This window comes from Cyprinodon tularosa, unplaced genomic scaffold (genome assembly GCF_016077235.1).
Source record: "Cyprinodon tularosa strain WSP-4 unplaced genomic scaffold, ASM1607723v1 ctg131, whole genome shotgun sequence".
Lineage (NCBI taxonomy): Eukaryota > Metazoa > Chordata > Actinopteri > Cyprinodontiformes > Cyprinodontidae > Cyprinodon > Cyprinodon tularosa.
The window spans coordinates 576,813-594,574 of record NW_024038126.1 but is presented as its reverse complement, the minus strand read 5'-3'; positions in this window follow the sequence as shown (position 1 = coordinate 594,574).

Genomic DNA, 17,762 nt, shown 5'->3' with positions numbered 1-17,762 from the left:
GAGCTTTCACACACTTATGAGGAAAATAAGTAAGTCTTCCAGTTTAAAGACAAAAGAGGGCTAAAACATTCTCCGATAGTCATGCTTAGTTGTTGTATCAGTAATTAATTGGAAATTGAAAATTGTGTTATGATCAAACTGCACCACGTGCATTCTTAGGAAATTAAATACAGAAATATAAACAAAACTGGCAATTCTTCAGCATTTCTTAAGAATTACAGCATTTCTGACTGTCTGTGTTTTTTGTTTTTTCCCCAGTAAGTTGGAATATAACAATTTGGAAGTAACTCACTGTATTGTATTCACTGTAAATCAGCATTAATTATGTTTATGCATGGTGATTATGCCATATGACATACTCCATGATAAAATCCATGCTTCATTATATTTTTCAAATGAATTTCCAGAAATATATATTTTTATTTTTTTATTTTGTCAGTTTTTACTGATCTTTTTAATGTTTACAAGCAAAAATGAGTTTTGATTAAGAATGCACTAAATAGTTAGAAATTACAATCCGCAATTCCCCCCCCCCCCCAATATGGTCCTTTATTTAGATCAGTTTAAAAACTTTAGTATGTTAATTCTTGTTTCATTAAAAAATATATGGTTAACATTGAGATTAACATGCTGAATCCCAAAAAAATGTTTTATTATGCAAATCCATCAAAAGCAAGAGCATCTAGCATTTTATGTATGTCATAATAAACCCGGCACATGTACTTTAATTTCTTTTTTTTTATTTTGAATTTCTTCATTATCTGTCAGATATCAAACTAACAATTTCATCAAAGAACCGAATTTCTTTCTTAAATCTTATAGACATAATGTACTTTGTAAAAGTCAGAATTTTTAAAAAGGAAATTAAAATCTATTAATATCAGGGATGCCATTTTCTACTCAGGCAAGGAGGGTTGAACCTCCTTGATAAAACTTTACCACTGCAAATAAAAAAAAAAAAATACTTGAGACAGATTTTTAAGATAGTTGATAAAATTGTGAATTAATACAGAATAAGCATAGATGAACCAGAATTTTATAAATATTTGATTTGCCCTTCTCTTATTGTCATTTGTCTATTAAAGGCCTTTTTGTCAAAGATCAGCCTCTTTCCCACTGAAAACAACACGTTAAACTGGATTTTTTGAAACATGGGTCGACCTTCCAAAGGGATTTCCCTTTGGTACTTCTTCAGACCTTATGTTCTGGCTCTAAATCCTAAGTAAGTCCTCCACACAGGCTTTGACTTCACCCTCTGGATTGTCCTTTGTCTGCTTGGATGAGATTTCCTGTCAGTTCTATACTCTTCAAGTCTTCAGTGTGTGGAACTCTGTGCAGCAACCACTGCATCTTGTCAGCAGACCGGCTGGGACCGACCTCCTTCTATGGGCATGGACTGAACTCCAAAATCAAGTTAGTTACTCATATATTCATATGGTCACTAACCTGTGTTTTCCTCCTACAGAGATTCCTGCCTTAGACGTCCTAGCCGTTGCTTCTGCAGATCCACAGTTCATGTTTAAATACTTTACATTTTAAATACTAAAAACTTTTTGGTTAATCCCACTGTCTGACTTGCCTTGAACACTGGGTCCTCTGTTAAAGAGGACCCAATATTTAAGCCTTAACAGATCAGGAGCTTTAAATGCTTGCATCATGTGGAATGATGGTTGACTGAGACAAGGGCAAGAAATTGCAGAAACTGAAATAGCACCAACTTTTTAGACTAATTCTGAATTATAGCTTAAAATGAGTATTTTCACATTCTATATCACTTAGGGGGTAAGACTGTAACTGAGCAATACGTGACACTAAACTGAGAAAAAGCCTTGGCCAGGAAATTCTGATTGAGATAAATCAAATATATTTCTTTGAATGACCAGCCAGAGCAGATCATTTGGTTGAATGAAACGAATTATGGAAAATAGAACAGACTCACAGATGTGTAGAGATGAAGCAGGCAGGGGGGAGGGTAAGGGGTTTGCTCTCTTACTAACGGTTCAAGGAATTGATTGTGGTCTCTGAGAAGTGTGACTCATACTGTTGCGCTTCAGGAAACCCTTGATATGTTGTTCACGATCTGCGTGACTTGAGCAAATCTGGCCACAGTTTATTCAAAGCAGTCATACTATTGGTTATCCTTTTGCTCTCAAAACTTACAGTGCGGGGGCACGTCCCCCATCCCCATCCCCAACCACCCAACCCTCTTTTTTCACCTACACACTTTCTGCTCTGTATCTCCCCACTGAGGTTTAATTTACTCTAAAAGCATGTGAAATGTTATTGTGATTCGAAGTGGGAACAAAGAAACAAAACTGCAAACACAAAACAAGTCACAGTACTTCTTTTAAAAAATGATCACTTCCCCTAACAGAGGCATGAGCACTGGCACCTTAGTCAGCTTGAATTACTGGCTGTGGGTTAGTAAAAAGGTGATAAAAAATCTAAAATGTTGTATTTCTCTATAAGAATAAATATTTGGGAAAAGGCAATGACTCATGACCATGTATTTAATCATCCTCCTGGAACATCTTTGCAAGCACAGGTTTTAGCACCCCCCTAATGTCCCTCTGCGTTTAACACAATCATCTCGTACAATACATGACTGTTTCTAATAAATTATGTCACTGATATCGTCAAAAGCCATGTCTCTCTCATTTTGTGTGAGAACAAATACACACCCCCTCATTTTTTCACAGCATAGCATTGATAGGAAGTGATACCATTTGGACCCCTATGGTTCAGATGTGGTTGTGATAACAACTCAGCCCCCCCTCCTTGCCTGATGAGTTTCCTATAAGCTTTTTTTGGTCTTTCACCACAAAAGTACCGTATTCATTCAGATGAAGACAAATGCAGTATGCAGTCTGATTGAATTATTCCATTACTTCTCTTTCAGGTGGGCTATCTATGTACTCAGTTCCTGTAAGATTATAAGGATTTCACTAAGGGTACAGAAATAATAAGCCCCTCTGAAGAAGGTTTGACTAATTTTGGAGTTTTTGCAAACAAAGATAACTTATTTCCATAGCATACTAGATCACTATATATAAACAGACGTACAGTGACAGGAAATGAGAACACATTCATAATTAAAATTTCCCCCCATCACAACCTTTTTTTGGCATCTGTTTAAACTATCTTCCACTTGATAGTTTATAACTATATTACATATGTGGAAAGTGAAGTGAGACTTCTGCATATGCTGTACCTGAAAAAAATATTATAGTTTTGCATATGTCATTCTTACGGTGGCAGTTTCTGACCTTTTTCACGTTTTATCAATTTAAAACTATAAACATGTGTGTTTTACTATGGTTTTAAATGATAGACCAATTCAAAGAAGAGCATGATTGTTAAAGGTCCACTAGGTAACTTTTTTAAAACTTTATTTCTTTTACGTATTCGTTAAAAGTGTCCTCAAACATGCTGGTGGGCAATAGTGGTGAGGGAAGCTGTCAAGCTGAAGAAGGAGTCCTATAGGTTTTTTTTTAGCCTGTTGGACTCCTGAAGTACCTGATGTGTACTCGCAGTCACTGCGGCTGGTCGCTGAGTCAAAAACGTGGACGTGGGAACAGTTTGGAGAGGCCATGGGCTTTGAAGTGATTCTGTTCCACTAGGGTGTGGTGTGCTGCTGACCTCGACCCGGGACGTTTTGTGAGCGGAATACTTCGAAGACCTCCTTAATCTCACCAACACATCTTTCATTGAGGAAGCAGAGCCTGGGGGCTATGGGTTGGATTCTCCGATCTCTGGTGCTGAGGTCACCGAGGTGGTTAAAAAGCTCCTCTGTGGCAAGGCCGCAGGGGTGGATGAGATTCGGCTCTGGATGCTGTGGGGCTGTTTTCATTAACGTGACTCTGAAACATTGGGTTTGACATCAGGGGCAGTTCCCCTGGATTGGTAAACTGGGCTGGTGGTCCCCCTATTTAAGAAGGCTCGGCGGAGGGTGTGTTCCAACTACAGAGGAATAACACATTTAAGCCTCCCTGATAAGGTCTACTCCAGAGTTCTGGAAAAGAGGGTCAGTTGGATAGTCTAATCTCGGATTCAGGAGGAGCAGTGTGGTTTTTGTGCTGGCCGTTGAACACTGGATCAGCTCTACACCCCCAACAGGATCCTGGAGGTTACATGGGAGTTTTCCCAACCAGTCTACATGTGTTGTGTGGATGTAGAGAAGGCACTTGTCAGTGTGCCTCGGGGGGTTCTGTGTGGGATACTTTGTGAGTATGGAGTACCGGGATTGCGTCTCTGTTATTCACGGATGACATTGTTCTATTGGCTTCATCAGGGTGTGATATACAGGTCACACTGGAGCGGTTCGCAGCCAAGTGTGGAGCGGCAGGGAGGGGGATCAGTGCCTCCAAATCCAAGACCATGGTCTTGAACTGGAAAAGGTTAGAGTGCCTACTCCAGATTGGGGAGGATGTACTGCCCCTAGTGGAGGAGTTTAAGTATCTTGGGGTCTTGTATACAAATGAGGGGCAGATGAAGCGGGAAATAGACAGGCAGGTTGGTACAGTGTCTGCTGTAAAGTGGGTACTGTACCGATCCATTGAGCTGAACAGAGAGCTGAGCTAAAAGGCAAAGCTCCTGATTTACTGGTTGATCTACGTTCCTACCCTCATCTATGAGCTCTGAGCCATGACCGAAAGAACAAGATCCTGGATACAAGCGGCCAAAATTGTTTTTCTCTGTGTTGATGTCTGGGTCTCCCTACTGAAGCAGGGACCCCTGTGAACTGACTGAGGATGAGTGGAAGAGAAAGGATGAATGGATGGTTAAAACTGTCATTATGTTATCCTGGAAGTGAATTTTGAGACAGATAATCTGTGAAACAATCAAAGCTCCTTTTTGTCTCACTAATGTTCATAGAATTGTCCTTTACAAAAATACCCTGCACAATGTTAGAAACTACCAATCAGAGCCAGGGGTACTGTATTAGCAGTGTCAATCATGCTCATATACACACTCCTTACATCCATCTCCAAAGGATGCATATTGTTTAAGCTCAAGATTGCCAGAATCCTGCAGCTGTGTGTCTATTTGAATAGGTGTTTATCCATCATCATGCAGGTAGCTTGCTTGCTAAGCTGCATGCTTACAGCTCTGTGGTGAGGGAGGAGCTATGGGAGGATGGCTGCTACATAGCATACTTTTACTAATTTTCGGGCTAAGTCCAGCTTTCTCTGAATTCCCTACTGCAGTTTCAACTGGAAGCAAATAACGTACTTTTTTCAAACCCTACAATTGTGGCTGCTAGTCTATCAATTTTTCACACTAAAGCTTTGTGGGATAGCTTAGGTTTAGTGAGATTTAATGGAAAGTGTCTTTACATAAGAATGTTTAACATATTCTCATTTGGATTAGGCTCTTGACTTTGGCTGGACTGCTCTGAATGTACTTTGATGGAAATTATTCTATAGTTTTTTTCTTTTTTTTGTATGTTATTGTTGCCCTAATGGAAAGTGAACTTCTCTTAAAGTCTCAAGACTCTATCCCTCAATTCCATACTTCTCCGCTCTAGTCCTCCCCGCCCAGCTCACGAACATCTGACGTAGTGGCACTTACCTAGTCATGTTAATCAATAAGAACTATTCAATATTCATTGTAACTTCTCTGAAGTCACTGTCCGTGTATTTGTTCTTCATTCTTCGCCCTCAAAATACAGAGGAAAGCCATTTTTTGCTTTGGTCTGTTAGGATTCTGTCAGGTCAGGATCTGCATCTACAATCGTATCAAACAGAAAAAAAGAACTTCAAGCAGATCCTGTCTGTCGAAGTAAACTAAGGTAACAACTGATTGGTAACAACAAATTAAAACATAATTTTCATATTTTTCCAAAAAAAAAATGCAATTGTATTTATCTGGTGGATGCAAACTACAGGTACTTTAACTTACAAGGATGCATCATCTCGATCTGGGTCAAAATATGTATTTCAGGCTTAAAGGTTTTGTCCAGTCCAGTCGCAAAAACTTCAATGAGCGCATCAGAACTTCAAGAGCAACTTTTTATCTCAAGCATGGGAAGAGAGACACCTATTTTAGAAGTAGAGAGCAACATTTCTGAACATTCAAAGAGTACCAAAACTTGTAAACCAATGTAATAAAAGAAAGTAAAGGGACTCATCTGGTCACATTTCTTTATTATGTCTGTCTGGTTTCTGTCTTTCTCTGTGAGAGTGTGGTGGGGGTGGCAGAAATAAAAAAAAAACAGAAGAAGATGGAAAGAAAAAAAAGCAGCTGAGAGATACAGAGAGATATACTGGCAGTCACAAGGCAAACTGTGGGAAGTGAGAGTGAAAAGCTTGTGGCTTTGGACATCAAAGACAGAAACATCATATCTTTTATGTTAATCAGACTCAGGTGAGGCCTGTAAAAGAGGCCTTCTTCCTGCTTCCAGGAAGAGCCTTGCCACAAAATTGTGTTACTTTTGCATTTCAGATAACCTGAAAACACAGGTTTCCCATAAACCAAAGGCTTGACACATTGCAGAAATATTTCCCTGTCAAGAAAAGAATAAGGGGGACGAATGGATGTTTTTCCTCCAGGAGAAAAGCTGCTAAAACTAATGTGGCCAGCTGGGGCCCTCCTCGAAATAAAATAGATTACCTCATTTGGGAGCTGAACGAGATTAGTGGCATTCAAATGTCCAGTTATTCCAGTATTAAGATATGACACAGGGAAATGCCTCATTATACAGCGCTGAACATGACAGAACAACAGCTTTAATCCTTGTAATTTTCAAACGACTGGCACATCTTACGTGTTTTTCATCTCATTACTTCTATAGAAATTCACCATAATACCACAGAATGTGCAAAGTTTTACCAATCGCTCAATGATTTAAGAATGTTACATTTATTTGCGCATTCTTTAATTTGGTTTCATTTGAATTTACTGTGGAGTGATCAAGCTTCTCTGGAAATTGAGCAAATCTTGAAACATGAGCGACTGGGGCTTCTTGTGTAACATTGCTGTTATTACAGGCTGTTTTCCTAGTCATGCACTATACAGTATATTCATGAAAACTGTTTTTTTTTTTTTTATCCTTTTTACTACAATAAGAATCTTTTATTTGACATGTATTCTGTGCCTTTCAAAAGTATTCATAACCCAGTAACTTTTTACACATTCTCATCTCTCAAAGCATTCTGGGGGGACTTTATGTGACGGACCAGCACACAAATTACTGAATAAAAAGAAATAACAATAACAAAACAGTTTTCAGCCTACCTAAGTATATCTTATTTGTTAAACCTACTTTTCCTGTTATTTTTGCCACAAATAGGTTCTTGTAATCGGCTCCATTTTTCTGCTATTGCCTGGTTTCGGTCTTAACTTAACTGAGCAATTAAACATGTTTACTGCATAGTTTGTGGTGAACCTCAAAGAGGACCTCTTCTTTTTAGCTGTACATAATGTACAGAGAACAGAAATATTAGGTTTTCTTTAAAGATTCTCCCACATGAACAACAGATCTCTGAAACTCTTTCAGAGTTACCTTAAACCTTATGGTCTTGCCCTTGATTAAAACTTTTGAAGCTTGGAGTGTGGCTTTATAACATTACTTTGCTTTAAATGTTCCTGCAACTTTCTCTTTGACAAATCTGCTGTGTTTCTTGGACTTTATAATGCAGTTAGTTTTCTTTCTCTAACAAACCTCTGAGGGCTACTATGCCAAACTGAAATTAAATTACACATTTGCGCACTCTGTGGACTAATTTGGTGACTTCTGAATGTAGCAATCCAATGTAATAGGGTCTTTAAAGGTATCAGAGCAGGGGGTGCAAATGGAGGCCATGCTTTCTCATTTTAAGTTTTCTTTTATAGCCAAAAACTACAAATGGTTTTTCCAACAGTACTTTTTTTAGAATTAAAAGATAAGCATTGAGTAACGAAAGAGCAAGTTAAAACAAGTTGAATATAAAGAACAATTATTTCCTCTTGCGTTTTCTCATAAAGTTTAATATTTACTAAATGTTTACCAACACAACCAGGTGAGATTATGTGCTGCTTATAGATTCTGCACACAGGCGATGGGATTAAAGTTCTTCAACTCAGTCAGAGAAAATACTAAACAAAGCTGAGCATTCAGCACAACCAACTCCAGTCTGTTAGGCAAGAATCTCATCATGCACATGCATGTCTTTGCAGCTAAACAAACTGATGTATGCACATAGAAGAACTCAAAATACACCGGAGAGAGTCAGAGGCAAGAGGCTTCCAGTTTAAAAGCAGAAAGGGCAGGTTTGTTTTCCCTGCAGAGACTAGCATGTATGTCCAGACAGAAAAAATCAATGATGCATTTCTGGAGTTATTCAGGTTTTACTTTCTATATCTAAAAGTGCATTTTTGCAATATATCCATGAGCATTTGGTCATCCATCACTGTCTTCTGTATGAGTTTTTGTTAGATCTTGAACAACATGTGTATCTGAGGAGGACTCAGGCAAGAAGTAAGGGGTTTTCTAACTCAGTGGTCATTTGTTAAAGTTAGAGCATGCCATGAAAACCCAAGTTTTTTTCCGACTTATTTTTACATGTGGACGTCCAATCGATCGATTTTCTAAACGAAAAATTTATGGGTTTTCTTTCTAAACAAATTCTTTTGAATACAAAAAAAAAAGTCATATCCAAAGGGAACTTGTACATTGGGGACACATGGCCACATCAATCATCATGGCTCTCATATGTTCCTTATCACTGGTTGCAATGTCAAGTTGGTTGGCTACTACCATTTAGTCTTGATTAAATGAACTTTATTAATCTTACACTGGAGAAATTCACCTCTGCATTTGACCCATCCCCTTGGGGAGCAGTGGGCTGCCATTGTGCGGCACCCGGGGAGCAGTGTGGGATTAAGGGTCTTGCTCTGGGACCCAGAGTGCAGGCTGTGTGGATCAAATCAGGTACTGCAATCTTCTCAGAGCACAAGTGCACTGCTCTAACCACTAGTCTGCTTGTATCTGGAGGTCTTACAGGATCTTTACTTTGTTATTCTCCACGAGCTTAGGAGGTGACAACCGTTTTGACCCGGAACAGATATTTCTATAAACTATACCAGCAACTTTTAATATATTCCTTTAATGCTAGCATCTTGCACCCTGCTATCATATTCTGGATTGCGTCTTAGGCCTCTTATTATATCCGTCATAAATGAATACCTTTTTAATACTGCAAAACAAAGAACTATAATGATTTTAAACAAATTGCCAGCTACAATAAAATTGCTTAGGTTAATCTTTTGCAAGAGTCTTCTAGTCAAAGCCTGAACCAAACTCAGCTGATACTTTAGAAATGAGTCATCACTGGCTAACCAAGCTTGAGCTGTTTTGCCTTTAAGAATATGCAGAAAATTAAGCTTCAAGTTGTGACTTAGTGGCAGTTATTGCAGCTTAAGAAGGCATTTGCCTAAAAGCACATAATACAAATGCCACACTTTTAGAATCTTATCTGTTTGGATTGATAACATTATTTTATCCACCAATGCTACGTTTTTGGTCTTGAACAAACTCCAAATACTTAATTGTAATGTGAAAAATGTAAGAAATCATTAATTACATTGAAATTTTACATAAAATAGTTTTATGATTGCAAGCCTTATGCCTAAAAATAACATAGCAAAATAAGAGATATGTTTGAAAACTGAGTCACATATTCAAATAATATGACCTCATAAAGACTTAATGGAATGTTGGTAAAAAAAAGTTTGTAAAATGTCACTGATGACTATGGGACTTTAAGTGGAACAGGTGACATTTTTCCTAATTATGAGTGAGGTTAAAAAAAAGGGAAATTAAAGTGCAACTGAGGGATCATGCTTTATTTGCTCATCAGAAACCATTCTCCATTTCAAGATGATTGCACATTTTTACGGTTGCAAAGACTTTAGTCAGGGTTTTAGATTATTTTTTCCATTGCATAGAACTGAGAAATTGGCCATCCATGGCCATCTGCTTTCAATATGGCATGGTAGAATACTTTATGTGTGCTTCTATAGACTCAAACACAATAAATTTGAATATTATTGAAATGTGTAATTATTTCAGCAGTCCTACGCAGTTAATGATGTTAAACTCAGACTGATTATAATTATATCAATAATCACTTATTACATTTAGGATAAGAATACTACACCAGAATGGTAAGGAAAATAGACAAGTGGGATTGCTTAAATGTATTTTAAATTCCTGCCTATTTTCGTTAGGCACTTTGAATCAGACAAAGTCTCATCTGAACAGATACAGCAACTGTGTAAATGGGTTGTGAAGTGTGACACAGGAGGTTAATTAAGCATTAATTGAATGTGCTTTGTCTTTAGCAATGTTTGCTCTACTTCATAAGGTTTTAATTGCTTTGGTTGGATGTAAGTTAGCAGGCTTAATCTGACCTTATTGAAATTTGTTGATTTTCCGACCACCTATCTTTGACATGGGATTTCTGGTTGTTTATATCGGGATTTCTGGTTGTTTATATAAGTCGTATTAAAGCGTCTCATTTTTCTTTGCAGGATTAGGCTGACGACCTTCAGATGACATTCTTAAAGTTTAATGTTAACATGCTGTATCCAATCTAGGAAAGGTTATGTTTGTTTTCTGCTAGAAACATACTGATTTTGTCCAGATTGTAATCATTTAGAACCACTGGCATAAAGTGCCCCCAACTGCTGGAAAACCACACTTTTATATTTCATAACAGACTATGTCCAGATGGGTTTGGTTTTATTTCTGCACTTCCTCACCATTTTATTTCATCAGATGCTTTAAACTTGTATGCTATTTTCTAGTGTTATCCACAGCATCTAGTGTCCAGGCTGTGTGTAAGGAATCACAGTGGTAAAATGTTCAATTGGAATTATGCCAGAATGTTTTCAAAGGCACAAAAGCAAACACATATGACCAAATTGAATTTGGACTGGAACTATTTATATGAGCTTGCATGTCTTTTTACACCCTGTTTTGATAAAGAAAATTTTACAATAAACCCAAACTTTGGAACACAATTTATTAAATACATAACGGTTCTATGATGTCATTTAGGGCGCATCAGAATTAATTTCATTACCTATGACTTTTTACTAATTATGCACTTAGTTTGAAAAGCCTAAATTAAAGCTTCTATTTAATATCTTCAAGAGCTGTTTTTCTTTAGGGTAAATCTAGCCTAAAGGTAAGAGAGGAAATGTATTTATCAAAGGATTTTGTCAAATTATATGAAATATATACGACATCGTGCTGTAGCTGGAACACAATGGCCATGAATGACAAAAAAACAAACAAACAAACAAAAACTTATCTATACAATTTAATCAATTATCAACACAAGTTAAGTTAGGTAGATGCCAAAACTGAAAAAAAATGTTAGTCCAAGCACTGACTCTGTGATGTTCGATGCCTGCTCTTCTGCAGCTTTCGTCTAAGAACTCTTCCAGAGCAATCATCTGGTGAAGGAATGCTCTGGAAGGTCTTCAAACATGATAAAATTCCCTGTTCTTTTGGCCTGATTTGCTTTCACATGAGTCTGCTTAAAAAAGCAACTTTAGTCCAGTATTGTGCCAATCGAGAAGAAGAAAAAAACAAGCAAAGACAAATACTTGTGTAACCGAGTTTTTGTTGCATCTTTGGTGTTCAAATGTAGTTGATTTCCTGCATCTCACCCCTCACTTTACGTGACATTTCCACACTATTAAGCTCTTAATTGGTCTTTCCTGTTCTTCTTCTACTCAAATGATCTTCTCTTACCACACATTATCTCTTCCTGCTTTTGGCTTGCAATGGTAAGCACACTTTAATACCATCAGCAAGGCACGGGTACAGTTAAAAAGTCTATTTCATGGTGCTATATTGGGTTCACACCGATGTAATCTCCTCCAGAAATGTGACCCCGGCACACCTAAAAGTTTAAAAAAGGTTTGATGTAAAAGAAATAATTCCTCCAGCGACAAGGATTACCACTCTAGTATGTTGCTTGTACTTATTTTTGCAGAGGTTTAGTTGACTGAGATGTGCTTGGGTTAATTGTTTTACTTGAAAGTCCAATATTAATCTTATAGGCAAAAAATATTACATGTAAATTGAAATGGCCTGGTAAATCTAGGACACTACAAGGTGCATGTCCTTAATCAGGGCATGTGTAACGGATCCACAAACAACCTTGTATCAAAGAACTTTAAATGGGGATTTCAAATGTTCATATGTATATCTGTCACCTCTGATTCGATTGTGGGCTTTATTCCACAAACAACAAGGTTTATAGCTCCACTGTAAGTTTTCAACTTTTCTACATTATTCTCACGTGTTGTACAACTCAATCAGGCAGCTATAAGAATATCAATTCAGCATCTCCGCTTTCCTGCGTTAATATGACATCTTCACCTATAAAAAAGCTTCCCTTCTTTTGGTTTATGGCTCATTTTTAACAAATAAAACTCAGAAGCTTGTGGTCTTGCAGGACGTCTTATGTATGGCCTGAGCCTGGGATTATAATTCAGAAATCTCTCATAGATAACTGGGGGTTGAATAAGTAGGCTCACTGGATAAAACCCTTTTAGACACATGCCATTGACAGCATCGGCTCCACTTTTATTTAAAGACTTCTCAAGATATATATTCACTGTACAAAATCATTTCAACAGCACATCTATTTAAATTAAGACTCACTCAGATCTTTCCTTGCTCATCCTAGCTTGTTACCAATGTCATGTGAGTCACCATATGTTATAAAAACCTAGATTAAATTTGGAATTTTTTTGTTGCACAGCAGAAACAACTGGCTCAATTGTTCCTCTTTCTCAGTAAAAAGCTGATCTGGTGTTTCACAGAAATGCCCTTAAATGTGTTGTTCCTGCTGTGAAAGACCTACAGATGGTGAGGCTGCTATTCATTAACGATTAACTAACGGCATCTGCGGTATGTGCGTTAGTCAATTAGTGAGAAAAAGGAAACATGAGGCAGAGAGGAGCTTAAAATGTGTTCATGTTCTTTTGCAATTCTTTTTTTTAAATATTAATAAAATATGTTGCTGTTTTTTTTTAATGGATGGGATACTCCGTTACAATTATTGTAAAGTATCTTTCCCATGCAGGAGCACCTGCATGGGCTTGCTTTGCAGACAAATAAAATGCAAACTGTCATTGAGGTTTAGTTTTATTTCAGGGGGATTAGATTGGAGAAGAAAAAAGAACAAGAAAAGCAGAGAGAAACCTATCAGAGGGTGAACATCTGACAATGAAAAAAAAATGCGTCATATGGTATTTTTAAAGTAGCTGGTTTTGACAGGAAGTTTGGTCGAATCTAAAATTGTGGCAATCTTATCAAACCCATTTCAAGTTGCAGGATGTTTTCATTGCTAGTCTGCAAACAGAGTGAAATTAAAAGGGGAAAGGGAGTGTAACAGAATGGAATGGTGCATGAGGGCAGGAGTGCTGGCAGAACTCCATCAATGACCTAATGTTAGCTTTTCTTGGCCTGACTCTTCCTTAATTTCCGTAGGTTATGCAGTGTTGTTGGAATTGCAGTCTTGCTGGACCATGCAGAGATTAGCCTTTGCACTACTGCTTAACACCAACGGTGAACCAGATTAAAATGCTTAAGGGAGCACAGCGACCATCCAAGAGCACACTTTATCCAAGTAGTGCCAGTGGATACATATAAAGGCATTGGGCCAGAGCGATGGTTATAGAATTCATTTTGGACTCAAGAAAAACAGCAGAGGATAGTTTGTATAAGAGCAGATGGTAAAACTGCATTGGTATTAGTTTGCTTACTGTAGATGAGTCAGTGGATTTTTCCAAGGAAGAAAGCTGTTCACCCTATCCACAACAAAGGCACTATTGTGTTGCTTTTTGTTCAAAATTAAAAGAAAGAAATTAATATCCAGGCAACATATCCAAACACAGGAACACTCTGTGTGTTGCAAGATCTTCATACCTATGAATTTCCTGCAAATTAATATGTTGAGTTTTTTTTTTTTTTTTTATATTGGCCATATGGCTCTGTGCTCTGGATTCTTGTTGTGTGATGGTTTGTTTTTAGAGTGGTTATATTTCTATGTTGTCTATATTTTATGCATTTAAAGCAATGTGCTGAAGTTGTTCTTGATTTGTTTTTAAATGCACAGGAAAGTGCAATAAAGACATTTTTAAAAATGACACAGTTCAAACAAGGACTTCTGGTCAAACAGCATGAAGTGTTTGCATAAATTTCATAGCAGGAAACTTTTCCCCTTGCTTGGTCACGTGACTCTACTTCCAAAACGTTGTGACTGCTGAGCCTTACTGGAAGCTCTGGGCTGTTTGTGTTTCCTCACACGACATATGTCACACCAGCTGACATACCAGTACAGATTACACTGGTGAATGGAAATTTGTATACCTCTGAGCAGCATTGCATGCCTTCACGGGACTGTACAGTACTTACAGGGTGGAGCACTTTGCTACTCTGGTACAAATGTGTCTTGCCTTATATTTTCCGTAAAAACCAAAACAAAATCTCAAAGTAGCATTTTAGAAAGAAAAGAAGTAGGCCTTAAACATGATCTTAAATATAAATGCAGACATTTTTATCTTCTGAAGTTTTACTGTAACTCTTGGCACAGATCTTTTTCAATATACCATGTTATTACATATTTAAAAAAATATGTAAATATGTAGCCAAGAATTAATCCTAGAGTTTAAACGGTAAAATGCTGACACCTAGTGGTCACTTTTGAAAATAAAATGCAATCTGAAGTCTGGTGGAGAAGGGGATATTTGGAGTCCTGGTGTATTATTAATGCTCACTGTGTCTTCATGTCATAAAGTGCTAATATTTCGATAATGTCGGCTACTCAATCATTTGAAGACATCCCTACTTTTTTACTTTTTTTAAATGGCTCGTTTCCTCATTATATATTGATAATGTTGTGACAGCAACATTGTGTTTTGATTATATATATATATATATATATATATATATATATATATATATATATATATATATATATATATATATATATATATATATATATATATATATATATATATATATATATATATACACACATTGTTTTATTTTTGTACTTAAGTCCAATGTTACACCTGTACTTTTTTAGTTTAAGTAAAGTTGTTCAGTCAGTACATGTCATTCTATCAGAGTATTTTCATACACAGATATGTGTAACTTTGCCTATGTTCAGGAATGTGAATACTTTTGAGATCTCAGTCTGTGCACCAGAATAAGCCAGCTTCACAGGAGTGACACAGGAAACAACAACGCAACACCTTTATGGGTTATCCATCCATCTTCTCTGTCAGGGTCCCAATGGGGTTGGTGTCTATTTCTAACGGTCTATGTGCAAAAGACACAGTACACCCTGGACAGGCTGTAAGTCAGGCAACAGCGATACAAACCATGGCACCATGCAGCCCCTTATTGGCATGATTGTCATCCAAAGCTAAATTTTCTCTTTGCATTAACCATAAACCATTTTAAGGATAACCTTTTTGTTTCACTCTTAATTCGTCAATTTAAGCTTCATGGTGGATGAGCAAGGGTGAAAGGAGTTGAAATATGGCTAATACATTGAGAAAGATAAATCCAAATGTGTTGAGGCTTTAAAACCCAAAACTAAAATCTGTATACAGACATGAAGCTGCTGTAAAGAACTCACATGAGCAGAAATGTATTGTTTATGTTGCCGTCTCCTATTAGCTCTCTAATAATTAAACTTTTTACATTTTAGATTTTTGTACTAATAGTCATTTCTTACTTTTCTACAAACATCTTTTTTGAAATAACTTGGATTTCTTTGTAAAAAATAAAAAATAAAAAAAGGAGGTAGAAATACAACACAGAATAAGTCTGGAGAATCTTGATGCTTGCTCAAAAGAAATTAAGCTGATAAAAAAAGGCATGCTTAAAAGTGTTTATATATATAAAGAAGAAGAAATTATCAATTTGGAACAAATGTAGAGTAAACAACACGTGGGGCCACAAAAATAAAACTGATTGGCTGGTGAATAAACTACAATAATGTACCTTGTTTTGTACAGGTACATGTTCAGTCAACTGCCTGTCACAAGCATTTACTCACAGGCCACCTTTTTTCTAGATACATGTTTTTCTTTGCGTGTTCAGACTGTCAACAGCACAGCAGTTCAATGCATTCAGCAATCTAACCGTGGCAAAGAGGACTTGCTGAAATTCAAAAAATGCATCAACATCAGGAATGTAAATTTGATGTGACTTTGAATTTGGCATGGTTTTTGCTGGAGGATCGAGTGGTGAAAGAATTTTACAACATGCTGATCTGCTTTGCTTTTCAAACACAACCATCTCAGGAATAGTCTAAGGATAATAAGCCGACGCAGAAACATATCTGCTGCTGTCGCATGGACAAAAATAAATAGTTTGTGCCAGAGAAGAAATGGCACACTGGTATGACATGATTGTTAGGTCACAGTTACTCCAACAATCTCTTTTTTTCAAGCAACATATGTGAAATATTATCTCAGTATGCACATATTAAAGGCTGAAAAAGACTGACTACAACAACAGAAGACCAGATTTGGTGCCACATCTGTCAGCTAAGAACAGGGGGGATATTTACACACTTCAGAGCCCTTAGTACTGAGCCTCTTTTAAATACCACAGCCTTCCTGAATGCTGCTGCCATACGCCTCTTGATAACCACAGTCTGTCTATCATCTGATGTCACTTCCAGCTCAAACCAGTTTCTTGAACAAAAGTGTTCACCAAACTGCCCTCTAAAGTCACCAGGTCTGGTTCAAAAGAGCCTGTTTGGAAGACGTTAATAAAGCGGAATTACATCATGGATGTACAGCCAACAAATCTGCAGGGACTATCTAACGCTATCATTTTAATAAGGAACAGGATTTCTAAGGATTGATTCCTGTGCTTTGTTTATAAATGCCAGAAACAATTAAGACAAAGCAGACTGCAAATGGGGAATAAAACAAGTAGTAGAAAATAACAATTAAAATATATACCTAATAATACTGCTGCTTAAGTGTGATAAAAGCAGCTATTTGATGCTTTTGGTCTTTTTTCTTTGTGTTTGAACAAAGCTCAAAGAAGGATCTGGCTATATATGAGTTAAAAGGGAGATTTATCAAGAAAATTCCAACAGCCAATTATTCTTATGATAGTAGTAAAATTTCCTATTGCAATACAAAAGCATTCTACCTAAATGTAAAACTTTTTGATAAAATCATTTTCAATTATTTTTTTTTATTAACTGATAAGAACTATAATAAACAAAACAAAATATTTACTTTTGATAGAAGCAAATTGATTATTTCATCCCTGTAGAAATCAGCAAATGTTTCACTTCTTCTAACAAGGATGTGATTTCTGCGTTTCAACAAAAATGACATGTGAACAAAGCCCTTTTTAAGGGATCTCTAAAGAAGATTTCCATTTTAATTGCAGCAACAGAGCATTTATCAGAGTACAGAAGAAACATTCTTCGAAAAAACACTTTTGAATATAACAAACTAAAATTCTGAACACAAAAAAAAAAAAAAAAAAAATATATATATATAAAAAACACTTTTTGACTAACACTTTTTCAAGTTAACAAACTGAGGTGACCCAAGGATGTGAATTTTTGCTGTCATTCTCCAGTAGTAAGCTTTATTAGACATTTTCTGAATCCTAGAAATCCTCATGAATACATTTGAGAAAGAAGTGTATCAATAATTCCTTTAAATGTGTTTTAAATGTTAAAAGATGAGAGCATTAATTGCTTTCACAGAGTTTT